The sequence below is a fragment of the Herpailurus yagouaroundi genome, unplaced genomic scaffold (genome assembly GCF_014898765.1).
Source record: "Herpailurus yagouaroundi ecotype Mexico unplaced genomic scaffold, PumYag 203, whole genome shotgun sequence".
NCBI classification, from domain to species: Eukaryota; Metazoa; Chordata; class Mammalia; order Carnivora; family Felidae; genus Herpailurus; species Herpailurus yagouaroundi.
In genome coordinates, this window is record NW_024412434.1 from 11690560 (window position 1) to 11705321 (window position 14762).

The 14762-nt window shown below is 43.8% G+C and overlaps 1 protein-coding gene across 18 annotated transcripts in view; it reads right to left on the reverse strand.

The window, feature by feature from the left end:
- Positions 1–14762, reverse strand: part of KIAA1217 (KIAA1217 ortholog) — a 398770-nt gene that overhangs the window by 268002 nt on the left and 116006 nt on the right. The window contains exon 1 of one of the 18 annotated variants that reach the window (XM_040451207.1): positions 10391–10740. The exons of the other annotated variants lie outside the window; for them this stretch is intronic. The gene's annotated coding sequence lies outside the window, so the exon portion shown is untranslated. Of the gene's footprint in view, positions 1–10390; positions 10741–14762 lie in introns of those variants that run through there. 18 annotated transcript variants of the gene reach the window in all.

The following is a 14762-nucleotide window of genomic DNA, read 5'->3' on the forward strand; positions in this document are numbered from 1 at the left end:
GATAATGGGTCAAGTACTTCTTATGCTCTGTCCCCAGGTGTGAACCACCTGGCTGCACAAATGAAAGATTCCTTAGATAGGGTGACGTGCCCAAGACCACAGAAATAGAAAGTGGCAGAACCGGTTCCGGAACCTAACTCTATCCAACAACAAAAGCCAGAGGGCTCCCACCTCACCGCAGCGCCTCGTGGAGCAGGCCTGCACACATGGCAGGAGTCAGGCGGGTGAGGGAGACAGGTGCGGGATAAGGGTGGGGGGCTGTGGAGAACCCGAGAATCAGCACCCCTCCATCTTAGCTGTCACACAGGTTTTAAGAAAGAAACTGGAGCCCAACGCTTCCTGATCATCTGATTTCTTTTTTCCCCTCAAACTGTAAGAAATTTGATTTCTGTGTAAAAACTCTCAATTCTACAAAGCTTTGGTGGCTTATCAGGATTTGCAGAAGCCATTGTGCAGGCCTCTCTAGAGACCGGGGGCCCAGGTCCGGTCCTCTGATCTCTCCTTGCTCTGCCGACACAAGGAATTACCTGGGAACGTTGCCTAATTTGTCCCTTCAGCTCTTGTAAGAACTTCTGCAATCACGCTGGAAAATACTGGCAACGAGAGTGCGCGTGTTTGGGGGTTATTATGCAAATGTGTCGGCAACAGCATTTTATGAAGTATTTTCTCTGAACCACTAAGTATCCTTTCTCTGGGGTGATTTCTAAAGGTCTGCTCCCCAAATGCACGGAGGGGGGAAATCTGATCGACACACTCCAGCTTCCTTCGTCTAATGCTAGGAAGGAGCTTGCTTAATAAACGCATTCCTGACAGGTTAGCTCCAGGCTTGACTTAAGAGGTATTGCTCACAAGGAGCAAACCGATGCCTGTTCCAGCCGCCTCAGTTTCTTCAAGTCACCCTTTGGGGTCACACTGAGATGTGAAAGAAAGAAAGAAGAAAGCAAGAAAGCAGAAAGGGAGGAGGTACAGATGAGGACTTGAGGCATTAAAGGCAAGAAGTAAATCAAGATTTACGGCATGATTATGTTGTTCAGAAATCCACCCTCAAAATGCACAACAGTATTCATGGTGAGCACCTCAGGGATCCCAGGAAAATGCCCTAAGCCTGAGTCAGAACTGCTCCGCTGCCTTTGGGACCAAGTCTCTGGACTCTTCTGAGCTTTGGTTTCCTTATTTCTCTGTGTGCTTTCGTAAGGGATTTTTGGAGGATTATATATGAGATAATTGGTGTGAAATTTTCCAGCATCCAGTAAGTAATCACACTTGTGGGCCTTCTGGTACTTATCTGCAGTGATCTGAATGCATGCAGAGAAACTGTTTATTGTATTGTGCTGGCACGCATGAGGACATTTGAGATTTGGAGGTACTATGTATGTCTTAAAAAGCCCTGGTATTCAGGGGCGCCTGGGTGGCTCAGTTGGTTAAGCGTCCGACTTTGGCTCAGGTCATGATCTCACAGTTTGTGGGTTCGAATCCCGTGTCAGGCTCTGTGCTGACAGCATGGGCCTGCCTTAGATCCTCTGTCTCCCTCTCTCTGCCCCTCCCCTGCTCACACTCTATCTCTCTCTCTCTCAAAAATAAACATTAAAAAAAATTTTTTTTAAACCCTAGAATTTAATATTTGGAGAAAGGAAAATACTGTACTTACCCCATGGAAGAGGAAGTTTGGTCCGTTTTTCTTTTTTTTTTTTTTTTAAAGTTTATGTATTTATTTGGAGGTAGGGGACAGAGAGGGAAAGAGAGAGAATCCCAAGCAGGCTCTGCATTGTCAGCGTGGAGATGCAGGGCTTGAACTCAGGAACCGTGAGACCACGACCTGAGCTGAAATCAAGAGTCAGACGCTCAACCAACTGAGCCACCCAGGCGCCCCTGGTCCATTTTTCTAATGATACAGAAAAAGTTCAATTAGCCTTAAAAGCAATGTGCCACCACCTGGAGGCTATGCTAATTATATTACCTTCAATGAAATTGCTTTAAAAAAAGAAACTAATTGTTTAAAATTACAGCTTTCTTTGTTTTTCACATCACAGACACAATCCTGCTCTTTTTCTTCCCTAGTGTAGTTATTTTTCTTTATTTTTTAATTAAGTTAGCCAACTAATGTCAGCCATTTGTTTATTCACAAAATATCCCATTAAGAGGCATTTATATATTGGTTCCTTTCCGCAGACGTTTGCAGTTAGCTGCAGAACTGAGATATTTCATGAAGTAAAAAGAATATATCTACGGAAAAAGTGAAGTTTCAAAAATAGCTTTTGAGACACAGAAAGGAAGAAAAGTTTAATTACGAAAGATATGTACTGATGTGTGCAAAAGGAACACATAAACCTACAACACTTGTGCTTTCAATGCATTCTGTGAATCCGAATTAAAAAAGGAGTTGGAGTTTAAAATAATGCTGTCTAAAGCTTTCTTCCACGATCTGAGAGATAAAAAGCGTCATTTCTTTTTTTTGCAAAAGGTATCCTGTGACAGGATACTTCTATTCTTGTCTCCCTGTAAGTCTTTACAAATCTGTATAGTCTGTAGATATTTCACTTAGGAAACTGAATTACAGCTCTATAGACTATAACATGAGAGCTCAAGTTCCCTTTATCCAAAACCGATCCCCAGCCACTTGGCAAGGGGTAAGGTTTACTCATAAAGTATACTCATGAGAACTTGACAATGGGTCTAATGAGGATGGCCTGACCTAGGAGGGTGAATTTACTGCTTTTGTTGAAAAGGTCAGGGGTGCCTGGCTGGCCCCGTTGGAAGCACATGCGACTCTTGATTCTTGATGTCAGGGTTGTGAGTTCGAGCTCTATGTTGGGTGGAGAGAGACAGAGACAGAGACAGAGACAGAGCGTGAGTGGTGAGGAGAGTGAGAGAGAGAGAGAGAGACAGACAGACAGACAGAATCTGAAGCAGGCTCCAGGCTCTGAGCTGTCAGCACAGTGCCCGATGTGGGACTTGAACTCATGAACTGTGAGATCATGACCTGAGCCACAGTCAGACGCTTAACTGACTGGGCCACCCAGGCACCCCAGTAAACTTTAAAAAAAAAAGAAAGAAAAGAGGGGCGCCTGAGTGTCTCAGTCAGTTGTTAAGCGTCCTACTCCTGATTTGGACTCAGGTCATGATTTCACAGTTTATGGGGATGAGCCCCCCCGTCGGGTTCCACACTGGCAGTGCAAAGCCTGCTTGGGATTCTCTCTCTTCCTCTCTCTCTCTCTCTCTCTCTGCCCCTTCCCTGCTTGCACTCTCTGTCTCTCTCTCTCAAAATAAATAATTAAATGTTTCTAAAAAAGAGAAGTTCCCCTGAACTTAAATCAGGAGACTTAATGGGGCGCCTGGGTGGCGCAGTCGGTTGAGCGTCCGACTTCAGCCAGGTCACGATCTCGTGGTCCGTGAGTTCGAGCCCCGCGTCGGGCTCTGGGCTGATGGCTCAGAGCCTGGAGCCTGTTTCCGATTCTGTGTCTCCCTCTCTCTGACCCTCCCCCGTTCATGCTCTGTCTCTCTCTGTCCCAAAAATAAATAAACGTTGAAAAAAAAATTAAAAAAAAAAAAATCAGGAGACTTAAATATATTTACTCCAAATACACATGATGCTCAGAACGCAAAACAGCATTTCTTTAGAAAGCTGGGATCCTGACTCAAATAAAGTCGTTTAGGGGAGACTCTGCTGAAAAAGACTCTGCTTCAGAAATGACTGTTCCTATCAAGGAGAAGGAAAAAAGAATCGCTTCCTTCTTCAAAGGACAACTACATCAAAACACAAACATGCTCCTGGGCTGGTGTGTGAGCCAGAAAAAGTCACTTTCTCAGACTACCTGAGAACTGCCAGCTGCCTGTGGAAGAACACAGGCTATGCTCCAGGGCGACAGTTTTTGTTGTAAACTAGGTTTTTTTTTTTTTTTTTTTTTAATTTGAAAGTATCATATGCGTATGATAAAAATAGAAATAGTAGAGAAGTCCAGGAGTTAAAAATGAAAGCTTCTACCCTCCCCCTAGCTCCTCTCTCTGATTTATTAGGTTATCATCCTAGATATTTTTAAAACCTTTTTAACGTTTATTTCTTTCTGAGGGGGGTAGGAGCAGAGAGAGGGAGACAGAGGCTCTGAAGCAGGCTCTGTGCTGATGCAGAGAGCCTGATGTGGGGCTCAAAGCCATGAGCCGTGAGATCATGACCCGAGCCGAAGTCGGATGCTCAACCGACTGAGCCACCCAGGCGCCCCTCTAGAAATGTTTAATGTATAGATAAGCACACAGAAAATGGACATGCTTTTTCACACAAATAGGATCCAGCCTTTTTAAAATAAAAGGGCTCATGTTCTGTAAACGGTCCTGCTCATTTAATACATAACTGGGTAATGTGTTCAGACTTGCACACAGGGTCCATTTCATACACCGTCATGGCTGCAGTGAGCTGCCTTATCTCAATGGGCTGTAACACACTCTCAAAGATTCCTATTGACCAAACACGCTGGGGAGTCTTGTCGAGAGAAAATTAGATGATATCTTTCAATGCCAGTAATCCTAGTAAGCTAGCAGTAGTCAATTAGTGATTTGACATGTAGGAATTTGTTCTTCACGTTTGCTGACACACGCACAGATACAGAGAAGGTGACTGCAGCACTGCTCGTACAAAGGAGAGAAAAAAAAAAAGCAACCGAGATAGCAGTTAAAACGGGTCGAGTTAACATATCATGGGACTACTACTGTCATTGCTCGGTAGAAAAAAGAGTTTTATTTTTTTCTTTAAATTTTTATTTATGTTGAGAGAGAGAGAGAGAGAGAGAGAGCACACGCACATGAGTGGGGGAGGAGCAGAGAGAGGGAGAGAGAGAGAGAGAGAGAGAGAGAGAGAGAATCCCAGGCAGGCTCTGCACTGTCAGCACAGACGCAGGGCTCGAACGTACAAACCGTGAGGTCGTGACCAGAGCCAAAACCAAGAGTTGGATTCAAGACCGACTGAGCCACACGCCCCATGTAGAGAGACGAGTTTTAAAAACCTGAGTTCATGCTATTCTTATCATCACAAACCCGGAGACACACAGACATACACACGCTCCACAAAGAATAAATTGAAAATTGTCCTTTACGAGGCAGTTGGCCCGAGATGCTTTCCTCTGCAGTCTTAAAACTTACCCTGAAACACGATTCAAGTAAAGTTACAATTAGAGGTGAAGGGGGCCCATGCAACCCATCCTGCTGCAAAATTCAAGCAGATGATTCAAAAACAAACAAACAAACCTGTCCCCCCTGGAACAGGAGGCTGAATGCACCTTACTAATGACTACTGTGAAAACTTGATCTGACGTCCAACTGTCATCGTGAGGGGTGTTGGGGAATGTTCTTAATGTCAAAGGCTGCAAATGACCAGTGGTCCATCCAAATATCTGTTTTCTTAGCCACTCCAAAGATGAGTGAAGCAGCAGCGTGCTTTGCTTGAGTGGCAAGAAATAAGGCCAAAGAAAGCCCTTTCTGCAAAGTTTGGGATGGACCAACATCTCGTGCGTGGGGGCTTTGCTCTGTCTTGTACCATCTGCGCTGAGCACAGAGCAAGGCATCTGGGCAAGGAAGACCCACGGCTCTGAGGGCAGTCCCACCATTGGGTGCACAGGGGCAATGTTGTCTTGTGGATTTGCGAACCATCGTAAAACCAATGGTGGGAAACAGCATTATCACTTCCGTTGCTTAATCCTGAGCGTGGTTACAAGTGGAAGAGTACTGAGCAAAGGCACCCAGGGGCATGAAGGAAAACCACACTACCGGATTCTAGGACCGGATCTCCACCTACCTTCACTTCCCGACAGACTACACGCATGTCGTCACATAAAATCTTTTCTGTATGATCTCTAGAGAAGGCATTCTCTAAACACATGTAATATTTTACCTCTGCTCTGGTCTCTCCATGGAGGTAAGTAGTTCACAATCCTCTCTGCTAGATATGTCTGCTGTCACCCCCAGTCTCCACCCTTCGCTCCTCCCGGGTCCTTCTGCCATCTAAGGTTGCCTTGAATTCCACAGGTACCATGGCCTCTGGTTGCCCAGATGTCACACAACTGTCACCACAAATGAAGCAGAACTCGTTTTTGGTTTATAAGGGATGGCCAATTGAGTAACCTCAGACTCCAAAAACAAAAAAAAACAAAAAAAAAACCCAAACCCCAAACCAAAACAAAACAACAAACAACAACAACAACAACAAAAACCCACTAAAAACAAAAGCAAAAATCCTTCTCTCAACAGGCGATAGATTTTGGAATAACTTCGGAGGAAAGTCCACTCTGAAATACAAAATGGCCACGATTCCTAGGCAGAGCCCGGCCATGCTGTTTCACGATTCATAATAAAAACAGATCCCACACAGACGGTAGCTATTGTGGTGAGCACAGCATAACTGAATAAGAGGTGTGAAATCACTATGTTGTGCACCTGACACTAATGTAACACTGTGTGTGTCAACTATACTTCAATAAATAAATTCACTCACACACACACACACACACACACACACACACTAAAATTTAGGGGGGAAGAAACCAAAGCAGATCCCAAATTCAGGTTCCCTGAGGAATTGTAGCTTCCACTAAATTACATTTCTACCTGCTTCAGAAAAAAGTTGAGAAAAGAAAGGAGAAGGGCGAGCTTGGTTACTGGAAGTCGAAAGCGCCCTTCCCACTCCATCTGCTCTCCCCTCAACAACCACACGCTTGCAGAGAAGCCATGTATCTGAGATGACACCATTTCTCAGGATGAGGTGTTTTTTTTCTTTTTTTTTTTTTTAAATTTTTTTTTTCAACGTTTATTTATTTTTGGGACAGAGAGAGACAGAGCATGAACGGGGGAGGGGCAGAGAGAGAGGGAGACACAGAATCGGAACCAGGCTCCAGGCTCTGAGCCATCAGCCCAGAGCCTGACGCGGGGCTCGAACTCCCGGACCGCGAGATCGTGACCTGGCTGAAGTCGGACGCTTAACCGACTGCGCCACCCAGGCGCCCCTTTTTTTTTTTTTTTAATAATAGACTTTTTAAAACTGCTCCCTACCAGTTTCATAACAGGAGCGTTTCTGATGACATTCAATTGACGAATAGCAGTGACATACAGCCTGAGCTTTAAACAGCTTCTGGATGGAACTTCCCTCGCACTGAAAAGAACTGAGTTGGATCAGGGCCAGAGGAAGCTCTGACTTCCATTTCCTGGACTGAGAGATTTCAGTGTCTTTCTTTCTGAAGAAACAATTTCCATGGAAATTAAAAAAAAAAAAAGTTTTAAAACATTATTTAAAGACCACTAATTCCTTTACTAAGAAGCTTTTTAAGTTTGGGTGCTACATTTTATTTGGAATATGAATAGACCCATGTATGTTCTTCAATGGGAAATCTGTGTTACTGATAAGTAATGAAAGCAGGATTCCAATCCAGGCAATCTGGCTTTTGAATCCCTGTTCGCCCGGCCCCTCTGACTCAAAAGACCTTTACTAACCTCACTAGGTGTAAAAGACACTTCTAGATGCAATCACTGCTTATTAATCAGCAGAAAATCTCTGAACAGCACAATGAGCTGTAATAAAAAACTTTAATGGACTTCTAAAAAAATCCATTAAAAACGGGTAGAAAACTGTAGAAAAAGATGCACTAGTGATTCTGAGCCTGTTTGGAATTTTGGCACCCTACATCTGTGTGAGTTCATGACTCTTTTCTACCTTAAATTTGCTGCTTTGTGGTTCATACTTGGTATTGAAACTTTGAATGAAGTAAATATTTGCTTTCAGACTCACAGATCTGCTTTTGAGATAACCGGAGCTTTTCCGGATGTCCCACACCAGTGCTGGGAACTGCAGGCCACAATGCAGTCTGATGACCACATTTAATTAATTTACTCATTGTCTGGCACAGAATGAACTCAGCCTCAGCAGCTCCAACATCAGAATGCCTTCAGAATCCAACGGGATGAGCCTACCCCAATATTCCTGCTAAGAACCCTCTTCCAGGAGTGTGGGACCTGAACAATCCTGAACAATCTGATGTGGAAAAATTTGGAAAAATTGGAAAAGTCATTAGGAAAACCCGGGAACTAATAGAGTGTTTTCCCTGGCTAGAAACACTGCTGCTAAAAATAACACAATGAAAAACATATTTGTCTCTTACATACAATGGATGTAGAATATAATTATGGGCTGTTTTGGTCTGGGATGTAGGCAAGGGAGGGAGCTGCCAAAGTCTAGAATACAAAAAGAGAAAAGACATTGTGTCCAACCCCTCGCTCCCTGTGGTGATTCCCACAGCCCCTTGGTGACTTTGATATACCTGTGACAGCAAAACCTGACTCTTCTTGGGGGTCCAAGAAACATCAGATGCAGGTAAGAGTTAAAACTGTTAAGTCTTTGGGGGCGCCTGGGTGGCTCAGCTGGTTGAATGATTGATTGACTCTCGGTTTTGGCTCAGGTCGTAATCTCCCAGTTCATGAGTTCCAGCCCCAGGTCAGGCTCTGTACTGATAGCATAGAGCCTGCTTGGGATTCTCTAACTCCCTCTCTCTCTCTCTCTGCCCCTCCCCTGCTTGTGTGTGTGCTCTCTCTCCCTCTCTCTCTCTCTCTCTCAAAAATAAATAAATAAACTTTAAAAAAAGATAAATGGTCAAACAAAACAAAACAAAACAAAACAAAACAAAACAAAACTGTAAGCCTTCAAAGTGACTTGAGCTCCTATCAACAGGTAGCAGTGAAAGGTAAACCAACATAACTTCTCCAGCCTGCCTAGAAAAAGCATCACGAGCATAACTAACATAAAAACATGAACGTCCCAACTCCTTTGTTACGCTTAACATTTTGTATTTGAATTAATTTATAGAAATAATTGTTGCATCTGGGAGTTGTCTCAGTAGCACATTAATTTTTTTGTAGACCCCTTAGATGGGAAAAAAACAGAGAACATGTAGAAGGGCAGTTTACTGTGTTGTGTATTTCAGTACCTCTCTGAGCCACGGTTTCTTCACCTGAAAAGGAGGAATAAAAAGATTCTGCAATCCTCCTGATCTGTTGCAATAAGATGAAGCCTATAAAAACACGTGACAGAGAATCCAGTGCCACAGAAGCAGAGAAGAAAAACAACAGCTAACACGTGGAACCTGAACTCTGAGAAGCACACTACATATTTCGTCGGTTAAACCTCACAACGCCATGATCATCCCCGCCATTTTAGGGAGGAGAAAACTGAGGCTGAACGATGTGAATTTACTTTCCCAGAGTTAACACGGGTAGGAAGTGGTGAAGCCAGGACTCAAAACCCAAGGCATTCCAGCCCTTCCTTTGTCAAAGCATTCGGCAGAGACCGTGGCAGCCCAAGTCTAATGCGGGAGAACAGTCCCGGAGCTAATCGGCAGTCGCTGACTGCAAGGTTTCAGGAGGCTCGCAGTCTCACACGTTAGACAATTTAAAAAGATATTATTAATGCCTGCCCATTTGCTCCTAGACAGTTTGGGTGTCAAAAGCCCAAGTTCCCATTTCACAGGTATCTTGCACTTATCCTTAACTCTTCCCTTTAACCTTCAAAAATGTTTTTCATTTCCTTTTAAGCTTGGTGGACAGAACTACTCACATCACAGCCTGATGTCCCCAGACTAAGCCCTTTGAGTCAACTTTGCAGGAATACAGCTACCGGTAGTGACCACTATCACATCCATCTCTCTGGCAAGATCGCTTACTCTGTCTCACTAGAAATGGATGCAAACAGCCCTGTACCACCAGAGCGAGGCTTTCTTTCCAAAGCATGCTTTAAAAACTACCAACCGTTATCAACCATTCCCCCAACCCAAGAAATCTTAGAATTTACAAGTCCTGCTTCCCTAAAGTCCAGAAACCCCGATATCGCAGGATATTCTCTAGTGCTGTAAAATGCTTCTGTGTGAAAAGCACACAGACACCCTTAAAATTAAAAAGCGTGATGTTCATAAAAAGTTCGGTAATATTCCACGGGTTTTATTTTTAGCATTGTACAACTTGAAAATACGGAAATACACGCAGTCCCAATTTCAGGGCTGGTCTAAGAGTTAAAAGAGAGAAAAAAAGAAGAAACCAACATCTGGGAATAATCCACAAATACATATAGTATCTCAGATCATCCTTCTAACCTTTATCTGTAGCACTTTATAACATTAGCACAATCAGCATGATGCATAATGCATCACTTGTTTTTCAGACCTATTCAAAAATCTCAGTTCTTTCAGTAAAAAAGCCCTGAAAACACAGCCCTGAAGCACGCACATTGAACATTCGGTGTGGGAAAGCTGCACTTACTGATTCAGTTCTCCCTACCAAGAGAACAATGCAAAGAAATAGATCTCAATGCTTGCAAATAATTTTTGGCGGTAACTCAGAAGGAAAAAAAAAAACAACTTGTGTTTACCTGTACCCAGAGCTCCACAGGTGAAGCAGCAGTTAAAGTAAAAAAAATCTAACGCGTCTTCTGGAAGTTTTCGTCTCTAATGGACTCCGGGGTCATCCTTCCGAGCTGTCAGGTAAACCCCCCTCCATGTCTCTACTGTTTTCTTTTGCAGTTTTTCCCAGTGAAACTCTTGTCATTTGCATAAAGCCTTACTTCTAGCCTATAGGACTTTTTGAGTAGCTACTTGTTAAATTGGCTGTCTTGACATGCTCTTTCAAGCATGACATCATAAATCTCCATGGAAACCCTAACCCCACCTGCCTACATGCCAACGTTACCTGTCAGGCAAAGACTTAAACAATCGTCTGAAATTGTTCATTAATGAAACCTTTCGAGGGGCTTTGGATCTCTGCACAGTATAATTTGTGCTGTTGGCAGAGACTCAGCCAAGGACGATGGCTTCATTTTCAAAGCCTGAGCTGTTTTGCAGAAAACAATGATCAAAATTATAGGCATTCGTTAATCTGCCCCTCCCTGTCTAACAATGCACTTAATCGGTTAAAGAAAAACCTTCGGTGGCACATATGCCTCTCTCTGCAGGATAAAGTTACATCAAAAACATACGATTTGAAAAACTTTCAACTGATACTTCTAAGGCTTTTCCACTTGCCAGCAACCCCCTTCCTACTTTTTACCAGCAAAACTTGCAAAACAGGTTCTTTGCTGGAATGTGTGTGTGTGTGTGTGTGTGTGTGTGTGTGTGTGTGTGTTTGTAGTTTCTCTTGGCCTCCGGTTGCAGAGGAGGTAGGGGAAGGTGTTGAGAATTTTTTTTAACTCTTTCATAACATACTTGCATCTTTCATATATTTGTACTAACTTACATAAGTTACCAGAATAACATCAAAATCAATCGAATCAATTTTTATAGAACCCCTGTTTGCATAAAGCTTCAGGCAAATTTCTGCCAAATTTGTGCCCAGCCCCTCATGGCGACACTGGGCACAGCACTCTTGCTTCTCACTCTAACTTTATTGCGGACACACCTCACACTCCCAAGTCTAAGGCTGCTGACCCTGAGGTATCAGCAAGGTTTGAATGAGACTTGCTCCAAACTCAGGAGAGTTTACAGTGATGTTATCAAATAGCTGTCAAGTGCTACTGCAGAAAGTTCTTCTTTCTGGCTTTCTGGCTCTGCAGGGAGCCGGGAAACATTTGAAGGCAGCCTCCCGCAGAATCTGCTAGAACCCTGCAGAATCTGCTAGAACCCTGCAGAATCTCAGAAGTAGCAGTAGTCAACACTGCAGCCTGCTTTAACATGCCACACAGCCTGCTGTAAGGGCAAGAAAATCGGCAGCATCTTTGAAAGGTCAGAGAGCAAATTTTACCACCCCCCCCCATACCTTGCTGAGCCTACCCAGGTGTTCAGAGAGAGAGCATCCATAGGTAAAGCACTCAGAATGGCTCTTTTCCTAGAAAGAATTGTAAATGCTCCGTTTCCCCTCCTCTGACTATTCTGAGAGGTTTGCCCTGCCATCGTTCACAGTCAACAGATGCGACATTACCTTCCGAGGGAACCAAGAGCTACCCTGGTTTAATATAGCAGCCTGAGTTGGAACACTCCTTGGAGGCAAGACTACTGTCAGAGATTCAATTACTGCCTCTGTAAGATGAAAATACATCCAGATGAAGCCCACACTTGTGCTTTACCCAGTGGGGCGCAAACGCAACATGAAACAAACAACAACAAGGTATAACCAGATCTAGGCTTTATTCGGTTATTCCTCAAAGTTCCATTAGACAGAGCACACGAAAGTTGATTCAGCAGTCAGAGGGGTTATAAATTAGACCACATCTGCCCTTTGGGTTGTTTAGGAAATTACAATATCTCCGCTTTTACTTACTGAATTCAAGCTCAGAAAAGAGAGTGAGTGAGAACAGTCAGAATCTGTTAAGTCAGACAAATGAAGAGAGTCCCAGAAATAACTCAGATGTGAAAGCAACCTGATTAACCCACTCGTCTGCAGGCGGACTGAGGTAAGCACAGACCAAAGATTTTGTAACCAGGGACGACATCATTACCGTGATGATGGAGAATATTGAAATATTTACAGCGGGGTAAATGGGGAGCATAATACTCTCAGCAATAAGGAAACACAGGCTGGGCAGAAAAGCCAAGGTTTGCAAATCCACTAATGATTTTTCCTACTGTCCTTAAATGAGGAAAATGGCGAGCTGGACTGAGCTGGACTATGAGAGCACCATGATTTGCCTGCCAGCAACTAAGCACCACTAACCAAGTCAGAGCTCAGCAAATGCATGTAGAAGGGCTATTTTGTTTGTAAATGTAGCCACATCAGAGGGATCCATGATGGATTTGGATAGCAAATGGGATTCTTTCTCTTGAATTTGTTTCAATAAACCTTTTATAACAGATGTAGACATCCACTCACTGAAAAAGGCCATGAACGTATAAAGATACAGGTGTCTGGTGGGAGAGGTTGGATTTAACCGTCTATGGCCTGAGTTTTTGTTTCTTAAAAAACACACCTGGGTGGCTCAATCCGTTAAGTGTCTGACTACAGCTCAGGTCATGATCTCACGGTTGGTGAGTTCAAGCCTCCCATCGGGCTCTCTGCTGTCAGTGCATAGCCTTCTAGGAATCCTCTATCTCCCTCTCTTGCTGACCCTCCTCTCTCAAAAATAAAATAAACATTAAAACAAATTTTTTTTAATGTTTTATTTTTGAAAGAGAGAGAGAGAGAGTATGAGCAGGGGCAGGGGTGGGATGGGCAGAGAGAGAGAGGGAGACACAGAATCTGAAGCAGGCTCCAGGCTCTGAGCTCTCAGCACAGAGCCCAAAGTGGGGCTCGAACTCATAAACCGTGAGATCATGACCTGAGTGGAAGTCGGACGCTCAGCTAACTGAGCCACCCAAGCGCCCCAAAACAAAATCTTTAAAAAAAGTAAATAAAATGAATTAGAAGTTGTCACATGGAAAAGGAATGCTTCTTTGGGTAGAAGAAGCAATACTTTCATAATTAAAATAAGCAATCCTTACCTCATTTAAGTCTCACAGCAAAAGGTGATATAAGACTGGTTATTATCTTCATTTCATAAATGGAGAAAGGGAGCTTCAACAGCTTAGGTCACTTGAGTAAGTCTACATGCCCACGAAGTGTGGGAGTGTCCCTTTTAATCCAGGCAGACCCGAGACCGAAATCCAAAACACATGTGTTTAACCACCAAGCAGTTATCCTGGTTTAATAACACTGCTCACAATTGAGGACACTAAAATCCTAACTAACCTAAGTCATGCTAAAATGATTTGTTTAGTAAAGCCTGAAGGTGCACATTGGACTGCAAAGGGAGCACATTGGACTGCAAAGGTGCACATTGGACTGCACAGACTTTCCAGAAATCCTCCCAGAAACACCACGCCCACAGATGGGGCTGGGCTGGGGTCTGGAAGAGTCGGGACAGGGTGGGCCATCAGCACAGCAGCCTTGGGGGGTGGGGGGTGGTCTCTATTTAGCTTCAGGCTGTATGGAGGCCTTTGACAGAGGTCCAGAGCAGGATTAATGTATCACCACTCGTCCACCCCAGGACAAACAGACCACTAACATGCAGAGAAGGCTAATGAAACAGCAGACACTCAAGGAGGCACAACCTCCTAAAGTTCTGGTCTAAAGAAATACGGACAACCGTTAAAAAGGAAAAAAAAAGTCAAATATACATTTCTTAAATCCAGCACAGATTGTATGCATCACCAAAAGAAGAAGGGTGCTTTCATTTCTGAATCAAACAATGAAAACCAATTGTGGTAATTCCCTAAAGCTTGAACTTTGGCTCTATTTTTGTTTGTAGTCATTGTTTGCTTTAGGGATGGTCCATTTACATTTGGTCAGCTTTTGCTACAGCGCTGGTTAATTTTCTGTGTCAACTTGGCTAGGCTGTGGTACCCAGCCGTTGGGTCAAACATCTGTCTAAATGTTGCTGTGAAAGTATTTTTTAGATGTGATTAACACTTAAATCAACAGACTCTGAGTCAGCACACTCTGACCATAGTGTGGGTGGGACTTATAGTCCCTTTGGGGAGCTGGCGGGGGGGGGGGGGGGGCCCGGAATCTGCCTCAAGACCTAGAAACCCTACCTGAGTTTCCTGCCTGCAGATCTTGAACTGAAGGCTGCAGCATCAACTCTTCCCTGAATTTCCAGCTTGGTGGCCTGGCCCCACAGTCTTCAGGTTGCCAGTACCCACAACTGTGTGAACCAATTCTTCAAACTAAACTAAATATCTCTCTCTCTCTCAGTCTTGCTCTTGCTCTCTTTCCAACCGTTTCTCTGTTTCTCTGGAGAGCCCCGACTAATAGAGCAGATAATGCCAATGGGTATC